Consider the following 17,711-nt stretch of genomic DNA (forward strand, 5'->3'; position numbering starts at 1 on the left):
TGATTTTCTAAATGTCATGCAAGCACCACGTGGTTGAATCACACACTTGCCCGGGCGCGTTTTTTTCCTCCCTGTTGGACAGTTCCATGGCGGAACACCGCAAGGCACATCACGGAAGCGTTCACTCAGCATATCAGAATAAAGCTGTAACATAGCTTTGCAAAGACACGCCAAGCCTGTCTGCCATTTACAGTCGGACATTTTACAAGAGCCAAGCAACCAGTCAATTTAAAAAAAAATAAAATAAATAAACGACAGTATAAGTGCGCTGCACGCTGCAAGAAATGCAGATGAACAATAAGAATTTTTTGTAGCCTTCAAAATTTTTTATTTAATTCAGCGAATTAAAGAAAAATATACCCAAACCCGAAAAAACATTGCACTAAAAATATGTATAACGACAAGATGAAAATCATTGTTGGGTTTTCAATTGCAGTGAGTCATCGCCACCGCACTTTTTACAGTTAAAATCCCCGCGGGTAGCTGTCGACTATGACTGTTCTTTTTTGAGCAACATTAAAATCGGGACCAGAAGAAATGATGAGAAAAATGCTGCAAATGAGACGGGACTCGGATGGGGAATTCATCAGAGATCTACACCGAGACAGATAGCAGCTCACTTCTAAGAATTTGGCACACAAACTCACAACTGACTAATGATGGGTTTTTTTGTTGTAATCTCAGGTGATATGACAACCTTTTAGATTGTTTTTAGTTCTTCAACAGTCACAAAAATGTTTCAATAAATGTAAGCTTTCATACAAAATCATGGGAAGATGTGGTTGTCAAGGAGGACTTATAGCCTGAAAAGCAGAAATAAAGAATGTGTACAAATTATTTCCATTTTATTTTCTTATCTTTTGCCCGTTTTGTGCTGAGGAGGTGTTTCCCAAACTGTATCCAAACTCGTTTGCATAGATAAGATCAGTTGAGGTATGTGAAAAGAAAATACCCACACACAAGTCTGCATGCAGACAGAATACCTGACATGCAGGGGTTCCCATTCACATTTTATTTCATTTTTAACTCTGCAAATTCCATTAAGAATTTACATGAAACAACAACAACAAAAGCATTTTCTGGACTATTTTGATGCATGGAGCTTGCAAATAAAATATAAATACATAACCATTGGATGTAATAAATGGATTGACTTAAAGTCCTACTTGGATTTTGTTTATTAATTTTATTAAACAGTTCATCTCTTAGATGTTCCCAAATATTAATTATTTTTTTCAATTATTCTTCATTTGCTGGATATTTAAAAATAGATATTTTGCATCAAGACATATCGTTTTAACTTACAAATGGTCATTTGAATGATTGCTGGACCCTCCTGGTTTAAAATGAAACACAATTTGTTGGCGGCAAAAGTGGAGCAAAAATATGAAACTTTAAAATCTTAAAATTCAAATCTGTTTTTTTCTTAAATTTCCAGATGATTAATTTGTTTGATATCAATTCGGTGTGGATTCTACAAACATAAACATGTATTAGCGATGGAATGAAAATGAATGTACAAATGCCTGTAGCAAGATTAGAACACGAGCAAATTAATAATAATAAATATCAACAGCAGATCTTTTGTCAGTAATTTGTATAACAATTCAGCGACACAACATGAATGTAAAAATGTGCAAATAATTCCCATGATTCAAAAAGAAGCATGTAATAGTCAGCATTCTTCTATATTTCTTCTTCAATGACGCAGCAACTCTAATCTGTAATGAACGGAAAAAAACACTCCTGAGCACATCACCATAAAAACTCTTCAAATGCAGTAAAACACAAACAGCATCTTAACAAAATAGAAGATGACACACTCAGCCACCCTGCAGGCACGACACTTATTAGTTGACATCATAACATCAGCAATATCATTTGCTTGTCACATTCACATTTCCCCATTTTTGCTTTGCTGCTCTATGGTTGAACAAGTGCAGATGTGCACGCTGAACAAAAACAAAGAGAAGTTCGTTAACGCCGATATGAAAAAAAAGTGAAAAACAACAAGACCAGACAACACGGAAAGCATAACTAGAAAAACACACTTCTCCAGCTCTGCAGTTGAAACTCGATGAGTCAAGAGTGAGTGGGGGAATTAGAGTCCTCTCCAGCAAACGTATCAATTAGAAAATGACAATCTGACAACACCAGTGAAGCGTTTAGGATTCATGTGAAAGCAACACAATTGTGTGCAATTGTTCACTGACGTTCTGCCAAGTAACTCGCATATCAAGCCAGTGACACATCAATCTGACACTGAGCAGATAGGCTATCATTCCCTAAATACTTGAGCTTGATAATGTTATTTGTTCCATTTCATCTTCAACAATGTTTCCTTGTGATGTGTTGAAACGCGGCATCTTCCCTCAAATCACCTGTTCCTCTGGAGCTCTTTCACCTGCACGGGGCCGCTCTTCAAATAATGCAACTTTGGCATTGAGCGACCTGGCCTGCAGACTTCTCTCAGACTCCCTCAGAAATTCTTCACAAAAACACATCCTCCCGAATTCTTTGAGACATCCCATATCTCAACAGCTGAACGCAAAAATAAAACAGGACGGGGCAAAGAGAAAGATGTTGATTGTGTTGACTGCATGACGCTTGGGGGGGGGGGGATGGAAGGCATTTTTTAAGCATTTTTTTAACATTTTTTTTTTAACCATTCAGCAAGGCATCAGCAGCCCTTTTATGCAAGGGTATCAAACCTGCGGTCATGGCATCTGCTGGCCAAGTTGACTCTAACTGATGTGTTATTGATCCCTGTTCAGACGTGGGGGTTGTTTCATTTTATTTTAATTAGTTGATTGAAATGGGGTGAGGTCAGGGGGGACAAGTTTCTTTTGCGCAAGCAGCAGTTTACAATTCCATTTGTTTCAATGCAGAAGGAACACTCTCCAAAGCCCAAACTATCCAAGTTAACGAATCTCAAAGAAACAACAAATTATCAGCAACACGGTGTTCATCTCTCATAAAAGATGATTTGATATGTATCGCGACACATATGGTGCGATGCAATTAAGCATGCAATGGTATTAAAATGTAATATTTAAATACAGGTCACCAAAGCAAAACTGAGTTTCTGATATGAATTTTTTTTTTTTTGTTACATCCCTAAGATATGAATTTGGGTTGCTTCCTATGAAATACGTCCGACGCTATTTGAGCTGTTGTTTTGTTTTTTTCAATAAATTCCAACAAGGAAGAAGGCAGACAACCGATAACAACGGCATGCGGAGCTTGACCTTACCTAGTGTACAGTATCAGTATGCACAACAGTGACTGTTATATAACAATAAAGGCTGACTGAGAAGGATGACGATTCTTATTCCAAGATTTACAATGAAAATGCAAAGAAATGTGGCTGGAGATGAGGTTCTTTATTCATCATGTTGTTCAAAAATAATTTAAAAGATAATTAAATCGTCTGGACCCTTTTTTTCGGGAACCATCATAAACTACAAGGTATTACAATTTGTTTTATACAACAATAAAAATGACTAAAAGACTAAAATGTCAAAAGGACTAAAAAGTCATTGGAGGTCAGTGAGGTGTCGGGCACACTCAATCTGATGTCGTCACATAAAAAAAAAAATTAATGAAAAATATCTAGTATTTCAAAATTCAATATGAATATAAAGCGCAGAAGCTTATAAATGTTTAGCGAATGTTGTTTGTGGGAAATCTATAAATTTATGTCAACTTTTGAACATAATTCCTGAGTGCGGCTTTGTGCGTCAAATCTGCTGTCAGGGGACAACAAAAGATAATCCAACACCATTGCTGATGAATTTGAAATGTCGCCTCAATCATCTGATCGCATTTCAAGTTATAATACACACTTTTTGTTTACTTCCCAGAGGATGACACACAATTCTTTGAGCTGTCACAGGACAGAAGAGTGGAATGCCCGCACTAATAATTCAAAGAGGGGGCTCAAGACACACCTGTTTAGTTTGGCTTTTAGATCTTCCTGTTATTTAGTTCTTAACAATTTATTGATTTATTTTGTAATTATTCTCTTTTTTTTTTTTTGTATTTTAGTTCCAGTGCTTCCTCCTGGGAGGCCTCTACACTGGAGGTGCGGCTGATTTTCTCATGGGTGGGGGGTTGTCCTCCCGGGGAATCTGCACCATGATTAGGGTCCACACCAGTCAATCTAGGTCTGGGGGTCTCTGTGATGGTGGCGCTCCCTGTGGCCATACGCTGTTATTCCTCTCGGCGTGGATGAGCTCCCCTTGGGTACACTTCGCACATATGGATTATCTGTGCCTTGCCATGTCTTTTTAACAGAGTTATCAGGTTTTGTGTAAATGTGTGTTTTGTGTGTGTGTGCGTGTGCGTGAGCGCAGGCATGCTCTTTTTATGTTGTATTTGGGATGTTTTTATTGCGCAGTGCTTTGAGTTGCATTTTTATATATGAAAAGTGCTGATTTGATTCAAATGGTTCAGGTTGAATGTTTTGCGATCCCATTAGTTTTTTGTGTTTGTAGTAAAGGTAGTAAAAAAGTGGCATATTTTGTAATCCCTCCAATAGACTCAATCTATCTCTTCATTTTAAGACAGTTCGGTTTCATTGATTTATTGTCATCCACTGATTACCACAGTGAAGTGCTCGCATTGTCATTGTCATTGTCGTGGTTTGAAACATTAATTCACCTGGGCATCACTGGTTCCAAACCATGAGTCAAGTCATCCGTTGCGCACAGCATCATCATGACGACGATAATCAACTTGAATCAACGACGGCTGTGCGAGTTGCCCTGCGTGGGCGCTGGGACGATACCGCCTGGTAGATGTGGCTAAACCTTTACTTTACACAAGAAACAACCCGTCTGGTATTCATTTACCTTTCCTCTCACCCCCCACTTCATTCCTGCACCCTTCCTCCCCTCACATTCCTCTCGGGGTCTTTTGAACCCCACTAACAGTCTCGAATGCAGCCATTGAACAATCCAACCAATGAGCTGCACAAAGAGGCTAAATATTGTTCGTCGTGTCTTGAAAGCAAACTGCTGCCCTTTTGTGTTTGCCACGTTTTGTCCTCCACACGAGTGAAGGCTGCAGCACGGCTCAGCTCAGCTCAGCTCAGCTGCCGCCGCCGCTGTCTCTTCACCTCCAGCTCCTCCAGGATTTTCCCATGTTCCTATCACCAGCCCTTGACTTTGTCACTCATGCAACAGCTGCTTGCTGATACCACAGCAAAGTTCCAGCCTATTGCGCGCCCTTCTTTCACTGTGCACACACAGAACAAAGGCATTGTTAATCCCACTGAGTCCTTGGAGTACTAACTGCATTTTTGTGCAAAAAACTCCCAAGAATGTTTGAAAATTGTGTCTGTTGGAGGTTCGGAAGAATCAACATCCTGTGAGGACTTCCACCCCCGACAAGAACAACCTCAGACTAAAACATAGTTAGGGTGAGCTCGTAACTGGTCTTATCAATAAGTCTGCCCTGGCGACTGATTAATGGAACCAATCACACAATTAAGCAACCATTATAGATTAATGTATAATAAACACTGCCATGGCAGCAATGAACCCCAAATATATTGTAGGTTCTTTTTGGTTCATTTGACTCTGAAAAGACTAGATTTGGTCCTATTATAGTCAGCGTAAAATTCTCAGAGGAAATTTTTACGCAAAATTTTACGCTGAATATTTTACTCTGTAATGTTAGCTTACTTGGGACCAAATATAGCCTTTTTAGAGTAAAATGTAATCTATAAAATTTACCGTGTGTGCAGTAATAGAATACCACCATTTGTCATTTAATATAAATTTCAGAGCAGACAGTTTGATGCAACCGCTGACTTGAAGAACTGTGAGTGAGAGTCGTCTTCTTTGTGTTTCCCCGCAGTGCTGTTAAACCATGGTGCCCAACCTTTTCCGCCTAGTGTAAACCCTAATTTCTTTTGTCCCTCACTCATATTTGTTGATAATTCTTCAATAGTAACATGTAAAAAAACTGATTAGTCAAGGAAAATCATTTATTTCCTCACCTTAATTTTAACATTTAATTCGCAGGCATTGTCTTGGTTTGAACTCTAATCAAACAAAAATAGACATGTTGCCTTGATAAATTAAAAAAATGCTAATTTAGAATAACCCTGTACAGGATAAATGGTGTGGATGATGACTAATTAAGAATAAATAATAAATCTGCCTTTGTTGTGTTACTTAGAAAACATTAACCGTCACCTTTATAAATAAGGCATTTAAAAATATAAAAATTAATAAATTATAATTTTTTTAAAAAATCAAGATGCAAGTAAAACTTTGTAGAAGCATTTTTTGCACTGATTCAGAATCTGCTCTTGTGTTTTTATCGAGCACAATAGGCTTTCATAATAATAATGCCAATAACAATAATAATAATAATAATAATTTATTAATTATGATTCTTTAATAATAATAATAATAATAATAATAATTATAATAATAATAAATAACATTTAGTAGTATTTATGAATTAAGGGTAAGGTTCAGCAACTGTTTTTTCCCCCGGAAACAATACAGCAATAAATTACAAAGGGTACAAATCCGCATTGCGCAAGCTTTTGCAATCAATGACAAAAATACTTTTAGGGACAGCGATCTCCAATGACAATTTGATGTAGACCAGCGTAATCAGGAACAAAACAATTGTCTCCCCCCGGGAAAGATGTAGTGCACACAAACTATTCTATGATGTGTTTATGAAATGACTGAGAATATTCACTTATATTTACTCATCTTGAAATGAAATATTAAATGTTTTCATGTGACCCCTGCAAATGTACCCCGAGTTATAAATTGCTGTGTTAAACGAGCACTAATTCTTTAAAAAGGTATTTTTTTTTTTTTTTTTAATGTCTTCTCTCTATTTGTAGATTTTTTTTTGGGCGAGATACTTGAATGATACAAAAAACAGGTTCACTGTATATAACAAACCCACAAGCACAGCATCACGCACAAATGGTTTTCTATGGTCGGAGTCATAATCAAGGTTACCAAAATAACCTCCAAACCGAGTCAACACCTGAGAGTGTAACAGCTCCAACATGTGAGTATGACACTAAGTGGGGCTACTGTTGGCCTGGTTTTGCTATCCTTGTACAGATGGTAACAGATGGCACGTGGGATGTGAGGGTGCACTGAGCAGAGATGAGAACAAGATTATTGCAACAATTCTTAGAGGGCATCCCTCCATCTGCATGTGCATCAGATACTCACATGTCTGCTTGGGGATGAAGAGATTAAATTAATACAGTGGTCGCTCATGCACAAGAGAGGTCGATGCAGAGACAGAAACTATAAACAAACAAAATGACATTGACTGGCGACAGCCAAAAACACGGCATTGGAACACCCCAGCAACCTGTCTGAGAGACACATAACGGGGGCTTCAATCAGAACCCAAAAACACTGTGAGAGAAAAGGGCACGCTGCGGGTACTCTTATGTCCGAGTCTTATCCAAACCAGGGATTACAAAATTTGTCAGCTCAAGACAGGCTGGGCATAATGACTGATTAAGAATTCTGTCCATTGTGTGGAATTGATGAAATTTTGTTTATTAGCAAGACGACTTTGCACCCCCAAAAATACTTAACTCTTTCAGGCACCTTCTGAGCAGACAGATTCTATCATTCCTTTTGGAATAAAACATAAAACGTAATGACTCGTTAGTTGAGTTCACCATAATTAAGGAAGTCAGTTAGGCAAATGGCCTTCGCTACTCAAGACCCAGATTTGAAATCTTGTTCTTCCAGGGGAATCAAATTTTATAATGACATTACAGATTCATATAGATATATAAATAAGTATTGAACAATTTCATGCATTTTCAATATCACTGATAAAAGGCGATTCTATAATCGTGTATTAGTTTCTTTTATTTTGGGAAAAATAGTTGCTAGATTGGTCGGAAAAGTCACTAAATATAGCTGGCAACACTTCAGACACAAATTGTAGCTTTTGCTGGCTACCTTGCTTGTACCAGCATCCACACGTGTGAACATTAAAAGCTTTCAAAATAAAAGCACCGCATATTTAACACATTAGATTGACTTCACGGACATCGTCAGGGCCGGTCAGTAACTGCGGGTGAGCCAGATGTGGCCCGAGAGCCGTACTTTGCCCAGGCCTGGTTTGGATTTTAAATTCAGTGTTGAAGAAGCGCGGTGCACATTTTATTATGTTTGATGAAACATGAAGTTGGATAGAGGTGAAGACACACATTTCTGTTGTAATTTACACTTTCGTTCGTGTGATTTTTTTTGCAGTATATAATTACATTTACACCACACTTGTAAGAAAGAATGTTGTTGTGGTGAATGCTTACAAGAGTGCACATCAAATTATTTGTACGTATAAACCTGTAATATTGTTTATTGTAATAGAGATTTATTAATTGCTTGTGCTTTTTCACAAAATACAGTAGAATAGGAACATGAAAAAATAATTACATAAAACATCACAATATTGAGGGGGGGGTCATTTGTAATTTGATTATTTCCCAAACAATCGACTTCAGAATCAGAATCACCTTTATTGACATTGTATACAATGGAATTTAAAATGAAATGTCTGTTGTAAGTAGCGCACGTCATCATCTTGACTTAAGAGAGATGGACCTGAGATTTATTCCAGTTCCTGACCCTGAGGAGCGTTTTACATGAGAAAAACAGTGCCATTTGGCCTGATGGTTTAAATAACAACAGCATTTGGGAGTCGCAAAGTGAGTTTTGAAAAGGTCTTGTCTGAGAACATACGTGTCTGTGTTCAGTGTGGGGATGCGTGAGTAAATTACCAAAAGACTAAATTTGGTCCAAGTAAAGAGAGTAAAATTCGAGTGTACAATATACAGCATAAATTCACATTACATTGAATTGGGAAGGTTCACCACATCCTCGGAGGGGCTGCTATGGAGATTTGGACATTGACCAACTAGGCCGCGACCCACTTCACCAAAGTCGCCAACCTAGAACGCTTCATTTGATTGACTTTCAAATTATTTCAACTAACATTTTATAGCATCATATGTGTTAAATGATGCCGACTCGCCATCCATTCCAATCTGATCATGGAAAGGGGATTCCCCCACCTGTGGGGTTCTCATTTTCCCCAAATTTGTTTTTGGTGTTTTCCCTTGCCCTGGTTGGGGTTAAGATCAGGAAATGTTGTCAATATTTGTCAACTATGTGCATGTGAAGTCCTTTGATACGTTGTTGTGACTAACCAAAATCTTCACCCCCAACATAAACACACGCACATTACCCTACAACAGTCTCCATCAGACGGTAATACTGATCCTTTTGGGACATAGAGATGTTGGATTGTAATTTACAGGCAATATCTTTGACATCGTTGCCTTGTGTATGTTGGTGGCGTCAGCCCCGCGAACCCCTGTGTGTATTTAATGGCTACATGTGTCGCTCCCTATCTCCCACTCAGAGTGGCACAGAGGTAGAGGGAGGCTTAACAGCCTGGGAAAAAAGTTGAACAGTGTGAAATTACCTTGATCCAAAGATTCCTGCTGCATACCAGCTCAATGAACCCATAACAGAGCAGGCACTCAGTCGGCGAGGCCTGGCTGCAAAGAACAGCTGAGACATTACAGAGGGGGAAGGGGAGAGGACTCGTGGGGAGGTGAAAGAAAGATAAATGGGTGTAGGAAAGATGCCCAGCCCATGTAATCTACAGTCCACAGCAAGGGGCAGGGGTCAGGGTGTCTATACAGTATCTAATGGACATCCTGTGATAACGTGGGACAACTGTTAGGTGGGGCAAGGCTGACTTGCTTTCGTATAGTTTCACAATGAAGAGGCCCTTTCAGGGAGTTCTAGGGGAAGCAACTTGAAGACCTCATATCAACAAATTGTTGACGTGAAATGTAAATGAAATGGGACGTACTCACAGAGCGTTAACCTCCACTTCACATCATTCACCTGAGAAAGCAATTACTTGGACTTTCGTTTTGACATTTTGGAAGATGAGGCAAAATTAAGCTCGTATATAATAAGCCACATGAACAATGTTAGCATTTGAGCACATGAACCTGGATTTTCCGTTGATAGTGTAAAATTGTCAAATGTCCAGTGTTAGCCATTCAAGTTTATAACCCAAAATTCACTTAACAACATCCACAGATCCATTTTCTGAGCAGCTTTTCCACATTAGGGTCGCAGTGCTGATTTGGGGTGAGAAGTGGGGGATTGTTGTCAGCCAATCACAGGGCATATATAAACAACCAACAATTCACCCTCACATTCACACCTATGGGCCATTTAGAGTCTTCAAATAACCTAACATGCAAGTTTTTGGAATGTGGGAGGAAGCTGGAGTAAAACCGAGTGGGAGATAGGAAGCGACACATGTAGCAATAAAACCCACAAAAGGACGGGGACTTCACACAGAGAAGTTCAAATGGAGGTTGGAACCCAGATCAGATCCCCACAGTGTGAGGCAGATGTGATAACCACACTTTCAGTGAGTTGCCCTTTTAAATAACTCGGAGTCCTAAACTTAGAAATTGAGGTCCAATTGGGTATCATCATAGTCGTTAGTATTCTCTGATCGGCCCTTTCTGTATGCCCTTTGTATGTTCTTTCAGGGATTGTGTGTGTGTGTGTGTTTTTACCTCTCACGTTTCTAAAACATGTATGGTCGGCTCATTGAAGACTCCAAATTGTCCCTCAGTTTGAATGTGAGCGTGAAGGCGTGTTCGTCTAAAGGTGCCCTGTGATTGGCTACCAGTACAGGGTAGGACTGGGTGATATGGCTGAAAAGTATACGGCGATATAAGTAGTTGAAATTGGTTGATATCTATATATATTGAAATGTGTTCCTTTTTTTTTAACTGTTGAACCCATGGAAAAAAGATTGAATTGAGTTTTTTTTTAAATTAAATTTGACGATATTTTCACTGTCCCGTGAAAAACATATTTGCATTTTTTTTTTACATTTTTATGTTAAGGGTGTTTCCGTGTTACAGACATCCCATTGTGAAAATTTTAAAAAATGACAAAATTGGACATGAATGTTTTTCACAGGACAGAAATGATATAAAATTATTAAGACAACGCAACAATGAAAAAGTCAAATAAACTGCTCAAAAAAACATGAAATAAACTCCCTTTTTGTATTTCATATCAATCAATGTTGAATATTAATTATTCTTTTTTTTTTTTTTACCTTTAACTGATTTGTGTACATCGTAATGTAGTGTATTGTGCAGCTTCACCTCCACTAGTGCATTTATGCAAATTTGCATTGGATGCTACCCCAAAACAATTAATACACCTACACTAGCCTTCATTCAATGTTCAAACAATATGTAGTGAACTAAAACTTTCTTGCGGTGCATGCATTAGCGTTGACCAACCACAGCAGACTCATTATTGCCATAGTCCATTCATATTTTACTGCCTTATTTTCACGAACAGGGATGGATAAAACGTGTCAATAAGTGGCAAGATGGCAAACTTGAGACCCGAAAAATAATTCACCTTCAAAAACAACAAAGGCAAACCAAGTGTGTGGAAGAATCAAAATACGAAATTAACAAAGACCAAAAAACAAGTTTCAAAGTAACAAAAAAAGAGAGACTAAACTCACCACAACTGAAAACAGCATGACCAGATTTATATGAAACATGACAGCAAGGCTGAACGAAACCGTTGAACGAAATACAAGCAAACTGACAACACAACAAGGTACACGTGGACAAGACATGAGTGGCTGCAGGGAGCTGATTGGTTGACACGAGGAACTTGGCTAACAAGAACAGGTCGAGAAGAAAACCTAGCGAGTTGACAGGACATGTAAAATGGACAGAGAGAAAACGGGACACAAAGTCTAAATAGATCAAAGTCAACAAAAAGCAGATCCTGACAGTTGACCTTTTTTTATTGACAATATGGAGAGGAGAAGGAGGTAAACCCACTTCTGAGGTGACAAAACAGTTCCCGCGTTTCAACGCATTTTGTCATATCAGAATATCTTCAGCACATCTACAAATGTAACCTCGATGAAAAATGGATGTATGATTTCATATCATACTTTTTTGCCAAAATACACGACACGACTGTTTTGGCTAAAAAGACGTCAGGTGCATTTTGTCTAGAATGTAGAAAAATGCAACCAGACGGGAGGTAGGTCATCATGCCCGTAACACACTATCAACTATTTTCATTTTTGTCTTCAGTTTCAGGCTTCCAATTTTAGTACGTCACTTATATAATAATGCATTAATAAAAACATTCCCCCAAATAAATTTTCTACTACTTTGAAAGCGCATGAACCATTCCAATAAATAACGGAATCCAAATACACTCCATACTTCATTGGCTTCCCCTCCCATCACCAAAACTTACTTTAATTCAAAATTAATTATTTCAGTGCAAAGGCCCACCACTTTTTGTTCACATAAACAATTTTCCAAATATTCATTTTGGCATAGCAACCCAGTAAAAAAAAATGTGAGCAACAAGCATGATTATGCAATCAATACAAAATAATTTTCGCCAAAACTTTGTGGTGGAGGAGTCGTGCATAAGACAAGAAAGATTAAACAAAACATGAATTGTATTTTTCTCAAATGTATTTCACTATGAATCACTATAACACTCAGCCGCCACCCAGAATCATATAGCACCTCCCATCTGTTCCTAAGCCTTTATAAACCTGCAAGTCGCCGGCTAACTAATGAACAGATGGACAAAAAAAAAAAATACACACTTTGTTGGATTTTTAATTATTCTAATTTTTTTACTTTTATTGAAAATTTTGCCTTGGAGGATCGTCAGTGGCCCATGACGTCGACACAATACCTAACAATTATTTTTTGCTTTGTGTTTTAAACCAAAATTTGAGTTAGGTGCGAGCTTATGATAAACTGCCGCTCAGGTGAAATGAAAAATAAAATTACTATGTATTGTACATTCAGTCATTTATACAACAGGACAAACAGTTAAGCACATGAATACAAAATTAAAATACTCGCACATAAGGTGTTTATTTTTTTGGGAGATCTGAACCACATTAATGGAATTAATTTACATTTCAAGGGTAAAAATGACTTTGTATGCGACTAAATTGAGTTATGAGGTTGGTCACGGAACAAAAAACTAAAAAGTCGAAGTACCACTGTATATAAATATATATATATTGAACGCATAAAATGAAAAATGCTCACTGGAAATATATGAAACGTCTACAAATAAACAACATGCACACAAAGATGTACCTTTTTTAAATGTCACTACGGGCTACATCATCATTTGGTATGGAGAATTATTTCCCTACACACACACATGATGCACAGTTTTTGTTCATTGCCATAATCCAGGCAAAGACAAGATAAACCAAAACAGCAGCTTTCCCTCAAATGGTCCAGGTGTGCAATGGTCTGAAGAAATTTCCCAAAACATATTTCCAATGGTCGGCAAGGCAATTCAACAAATCACCTGACCTTGGTTTGACTTCTTGGCAAAGTCCCGCATTTTGGCAGGAAGGCCCATGAATCCACATTACATGGCCCTTTCCATTTCGGGTGGCTTTTTTCTTTTTTTTTTTTTTTTTTGCACTCATGTGATTTCCTAATTATCATACAATAAACTGGTTTGCAGAATCAGATTGAAGGATTAGAGAAACCGGAATTTCCGGATAGCTATTTCCATTAGGCCACATATGTTGTGGCCATGTATGCTGAATGCGTAACAGCAGGGAGTCTCATTTGCCTTTCAAATAAGCACACGTGTGACTAGCCCACATGCAGGGCAGCAGAAAGTTACACGTAAAAAAAAAAGTATTTGAAATATTCCCATCACAAATTAGAGAATAAAACAGTAAGCACTAAAACGCTCAACTTTAACTAAACAATTGTGTGTTACACGACTCCATATAAACATGTAGGATTATCGTTTAATGCTTAGCGAACCGCAGAAAACTGTGAGGTCCGGATCGGCATGATGATGGCGACGGACCCGTTTATGTTCCATTACCTCTGGAATGTCTACTGTGGAATAAGCAAGCACATCTGAGGCTGGCATTTACCCCTCAATCACCAACCCAACCCCTCACCCCTGTAATCATGTTAGCTCATACATAATCACATTTCAATTACTGACAGGAGTGTGACCTTTGCCTCCCAACATGCCTAATCTAATACATGTGTTTCCTAAAACACAGAGGGATGCCTTGTTGCGCTAGACGGGGGAGAAAGGGGGAAAAAAAAGAAGCATGCATCAACATGCTGTGTCATGCCATGGCTATAAAAAGGGACGTCGCTGTTTCCTTCTGATCCTGCCTGGGAAGCGAGCAGCTATTTTTAGCGTACTGTACACGGCGCGTGGACATGAGGTAAACACTCCGCTGGATTCACAGTGAGGAGGAGGAAGTAGGAGGACACTACATGAATGCGAAGCTAACGAGAAGTTCATGGTTGGCAGAGGTCGGTCGAGTAGCAAAATAATGTTTTCAAGAAACAGTACAGATATTTTAGAATAATACGACTCGAGTAAAAGTAAAACGTAGTTCTTTGAATATTTATTTGAATAAGTAAAAAAAAAAAAAAAATCTGTGTAAAAACTTGTGAGGAACTTTATGATTTTTAATTCAGACCATGAGCGTCGTCAATAGAATAAAAATAACGAAATAAAAATAGGAATCTGACAATCCAGATATTGCTGAAACATATCACTTAATATAAAACAATGATAAATTATATACAATATTTGACAGCTGATAATGCGACAGATGTGTTCAAAGAACAAGCCCACGTAAAAATAAATAAATAAATCACCCGCTGAAACCATAGTGAAAGAGTTTTCAAACATGACATGAATATGGCACAGCGATACGATTCATGTTAACCAAATAAAAAGGGGAAAAATGCTATCAGCCACCAGGAGTGGTCGGCCTTCATTGAAGTCAAATAATTTAATCATCGTTTAATATTTGTATTAGGTATTTGATATTTGTTTGCTCCTGTGTTGTCGCTGTGCACTGTTTGCATGCAGAAATGTGGCTGTGTGTGCATGTGGTTAACCCCCCCCCCCCCCCCCCCCCAATCTCCTTCGCGATATCAGATAATGTTCAGTAGAAAACACAAAAATATCTGATATTGGCACTAAATTGGAATTGGGTACTGACGTCACAAATGAGGAAATTTGAAACATTTTCAGCCCATGTCCAGTACGACTTCCTTTGTTGTGTCCAAAGCAGCGGTAGGCACAGGGCGATCGACAACTCTCACAAAGTTTCCCAAGTGGCATAGAATAATCCCACAATCTGTTCGGCTTTTCCTCTTTATCTTCTGCTTTCTGTGTGTTTTTTGCCACCCCACTGTTCAGGCGAGTGGAGGAGAAACACCACAGACACCCTCAACCATTAATCTATCGCTCCCCCATTGCTTTTGGAACGCTCGTTGTTTTTTTTCCCTGCAAAACCTTTTTTTCTGCCTTTCTACATCCCTGTCTTACCGCGTACCTTGCCTTTCATTCTGTAATTCCCACTCTGTCACTCTGTGTCTGTATGCTTAGCGGCCTTGTGTCATTATTATGGGCCAATTTGTGTCAATGCTAACATCCCATTCATCATCGGGTGGGGGGGGGGGAATGGTTTCCGCCAGGACTCAGGGGGCTCGCATACCTCACCTCTCACATTTTCACCATGGTGGCATCCGCTCCTCTAAGGGGTAAGAGGTCAGAGTTCCAGACCTCCTGAGTGATCACTGACTAGTCGGAGTTCTGTGCTGGAAGCCTGCTTTCCCAGCCCCCCCATCCAGCGCCGCACGAGCTCCCAGAAGCTTTCTTACATTTCAAGCTCTTCCCCCACTCCCTTTTTCGTTCTGGAAACTTTGCTCTCATCAAGCCCATTGATAACTTCTGGAGCTTACTCGAGCTCATTCCACACGCACTGATTGATTGTTGCCATTTTTCCTCGAAGAAACAAAAAAAAAAGCAATTCTATCAGAATACTTTGAACCATAATCAATGAGTGTCCAAATAAAGTGAGTATGATTAGTTGGAAGTTTACCTGACGTGTCTGCCGAGAGATTTACACCCTCTCCCTTTCTGAAGCCTTTCTGAAAGCCTTCTCCCACCCACCAACCTCCAGTGACCCAACCCCCCTATCACATCAATGGCTGACGGCCCTTTCTCTCACTAAAACCCCAGCATGCGGGACCATGGTTTATTTCTTATGAATGAAAGGGCCAAACGAAAGTGCATTCCAGTCTCTGCTTTGAGGGGGAGCAGCTGGCTGTTTGCTGGAGTCTGTGTCAGACTGTCTGTGTTTTACCTCCACGCGTGAGACACTGGAGAGTTGGACAGAGAGTGAATACAAGCCCGCGGAAAAGAAAGGTGCCATCGTCAACAGGAAATAGGATGAACATGACAATGATGAGATGGAGGTGGAGAACTGCAGCGGCAGTTCTTTGTGAACCTGCAGGTTTAAAAAAAAAAAAAAGGAACTGAAGGCTCCAAATGCAATACTAATTTATTTATCGGCGTAAAAACATTTCATTCATGATTTCTCTTCCGAAGGGTTGTCGCATAAACCCTCAATGGTTGAAATGATGATCAGACTCTTGTGTCTAAAATTAGCACGAGCGCTGAAAGGATTCTTTGTTTTTGTTAAATTTCTCTTGGTTGTCTTTTTTGAGACGCTATTTTCTGTGAATTTTTGCAATAACATTTTGGCTCCGCTGTGTCGCAGGCTGCCAGACGGAGCCAAGAATGAGGAAGGGAAGGCATGTGGGGCACGTAATTCCGTCTCCATTTCTTTCTCTCTGCCAGCTTCTAATTATGCCCAATTACACCTTTAACACAAGTGGGCCGCTGTGGACGTTTCTCAGGGTGTGAGGTCAAGCATTTCCTGTGTCTGTGAATGACCCAACGTCAGGGGAATTGTCTTGCAGGGGCCTCCAGCTCTCCCTCCTTCCATCATTCACTCTTTTTGACCCCTCCTCCACTAAACCCTGGTCCACAGACCTCCAACGTTTACCAATGAGCCAGATAGTTGGGACTTAGCCTCTTTGACTTGCGAGGCCTCTCTCTTCTCAAACACAAACAAACAGGAGAAGGCATGCAGACCCTCACGTAAAGTTCTTACCAACTCACCTGTGCAAGATTTGGTGTGCAATTGTAGTCGCAAAAATAAGAGGTTACCTTTTAATGAAACTACGATAAACTAAGTGAGAAAGGTAACTTGACAGGATCGAAACCCGAAATTCCATTCGTTTTCTTTGAAAGTCACAGGCAATCACACCGCATTTGCAGTATTGTGCTCTGCTTCCGCTTTGACACTCATCATTCTCAGGTTACACAGACAGGTTTTCTACTTTCTCATGGGTCGCCCCCCCCGCCCCCTCCATTTTTAACAATGCACCTTCAGGTGGCTTTTACTGCGAGCCTGACTGTTAATTGCATATCTAATCTAATCTAAATGACTGAGGCTGTTTGTGAGGCTGCATGTGTGTGCGTGTCGACATATGTGTGTGACTCACAGCTTCAGGAGGAATTGCAGGCCACCTCACAATAGTAGTGTACCAACAGGTTGGGTTCCCACACCCAGTAGGAAAATAAATACGCCGTAATCACCGCCCATCAAAACAGGCAACGTACGCAGGGTGAACAGAAAATGGTACATTCCATTGGAAATCCATAGCGGGCAAGTACATGCTCGCTCCTCTGCACTGACATTTCAGAGACACAAGGGAGAGA

General features: G+C 39.4%; 1 long non-coding RNA gene across 1 annotated transcript in view; it reads right to left on the reverse strand.

Moving 5' to 3' along the window:
* Positions 1–997: 997 nt before the first annotated feature.
* Positions 998–17,711, reverse strand: part of LOC148335299 (uncharacterized) — a 126,749-nt gene continuing 110,035 nt past the window's right edge. The window contains exon 3 of the long non-coding RNA XR_015844112.1: positions 998–1,721. This is a non-coding gene — a long non-coding RNA (uncharacterized LOC148335299). The remainder of the gene's footprint in view (positions 1,722–17,711) is intronic.

This window comes from Idiotropiscis lumnitzeri, chromosome 6, assembly GCF_059441095.1.
Source record: "Idiotropiscis lumnitzeri isolate Australia: NSW breed Sydney's pygmy pipehorse chromosome 6, RoL_Ilum_1.0, whole genome shotgun sequence".
Classification (NCBI taxonomy): Eukaryota; Metazoa; Chordata; class Actinopteri; order Syngnathiformes; family Syngnathidae; genus Idiotropiscis; species Idiotropiscis lumnitzeri.